This window comes from Falco rusticolus, chromosome 4 (genome assembly GCF_015220075.1).
Source record: "Falco rusticolus isolate bFalRus1 chromosome 4, bFalRus1.pri, whole genome shotgun sequence".
Taxonomy (NCBI): Eukaryota; Metazoa; Chordata; class Aves; order Falconiformes; family Falconidae; genus Falco; species Falco rusticolus.
The window spans coordinates 75,707,579-75,709,428 of NC_051190.1; positions in this window are offsets into that span (position 1 = coordinate 75,707,579).

Below are 1,850 nucleotides of genomic sequence, written 5' to 3' on the forward strand. Positions count from 1 at the left end.
TCAAATAGAAATGGCTACATTAAATCTATTTACAAAGTAATTGTGCGTAGCTGACTAGAAAGAGCTGGCAGTGGCCATCAAAAAGAATATAAAGCAAGCTCCACAAAGATGTCTTGTGCATGCTTTGAGGTTTACAAAAAATGTGTTATTCTTTATTTGAAATATGTTAATACATCAGAAACAGTATTCACTTAGGAGTGGGACTATGCCCCATTTTTTGTCAGCAGAAAGTCCCAATGCAGGAGTAGTTCTATAATTAAAAACTTCTCTGCCTCTGCCAGTGCTACTTCTTTCATTCAGGGCATTTGCCTAAGGAATACCATCAAAAGAAGACATCTGCCAATATTAACTGTGACTCCATTACACAAATCATACCAGAAAAAACTTATTTCCTAGACTCCTGAAGAATGACAGAGGAAGGATTCCTCTAGAAAGGAAAATGAGCCAAGTATTTGTCAAGTATTGAACTATGCTGCAATGAAGAATGGGACAATTTTCTGTCTTCAGAGAAGGGGCAGATTAAGCTGCTTTTAGCCGTTATCAAAGTTTCTACTGATCATTCTGCTGCAGAGCATGTCCCTAGCCACATGTACCCCAAAATGTAAATTCAGAAGCAGAAGGAGTATTCTACAAAAGGGAACAAAATTCCAGTGCAATTTTGAATGAAGCAAATTCAAGCAGCAATACTACTTTATTAAAACAGTAACAACTTGAACGTAAGTGAAAACTTAAAAGCAGTTTGGATATCCACTCTCCTAGACTCCTTTGAAATAACTTGCTGAGGAGGTAGCATGATGTTCTAAAAGTAATTAGCCTGACAAAATGTAGGGAGAAAAAATGTTTTAGCCTCTTGCCACGTTTTCTCAGCTTCATATTTCATTATGGATATCTGAGGTACAGTGAAGGTAAAGACAAAGAGAAGATGAAAAAAACTCCATCACTATAGGAATGTTTATTTTTTCATCTTGATTATTATGTCAAGCATTTTTTATTCTGTCTATGGAATACAGCACCTCTATAAGCCAGATTTTCAAAATGTGCCTCAACCGTGTCTACTTATGTAAAGCAAAATCTCTTGCGTGTGCCCTTTTTCATGTTAGCAGTTGAGAGCAAATGTGACAGAAATGACATTAACATTAATCAGCCTACATAACAAACAAACAAAACAAAAGCACAAAAAAAAGAAAAAGTGCACAACCAGAGTAGAGGATTTCTGGGTTAAAAAAATTATTTGTTAACACAAGAGGTAGCTAACATAAGAGCCCATGCAAGTGACTTAGGCATATATGAATGGAGATCACACTAGGCCTCTAAAAATTTGACCTTCACTAAGTTACTTCTTTCTTACTCTATCTGAACAGTGTTATAATTGTTTCATTGTAACTAGCTAGATTTAATATTAAATGTGTCTGGTAGTTCAGGTATTTTTGTCTTTCAGAGCTCTACGTTCAGGGCAAAGTCAATGCTGTGGATTCTTCAGCTGTACCATATATCTCCAGTGAATATGCTCCCCTCATTACACATAGTGAAATTCCATTAATATCAATACTGGTTTGGTGTGCAGAATACATAATATAGATCTATACTGCAGCTCATGAAACACTATTTTGCTTCCTTTATTAAACTTCAAACTCTTGATTCTTCTGCTATCCACCCTCCTCAAGGATAAGACTAAATTGCGTACAGACTTTTTTATAAAATTATAAACACAGGGCAAAAAGAATCAATTATGAAGACCTGTAGTGATTAATATGTCACTAACAAACTTTCCCGATTTTCCTATGTGTTATTTGCTCATTTTCTAAGTGAAACAGAAAAATAGTTTTAAAACCATAGAAGTGAAATATAGT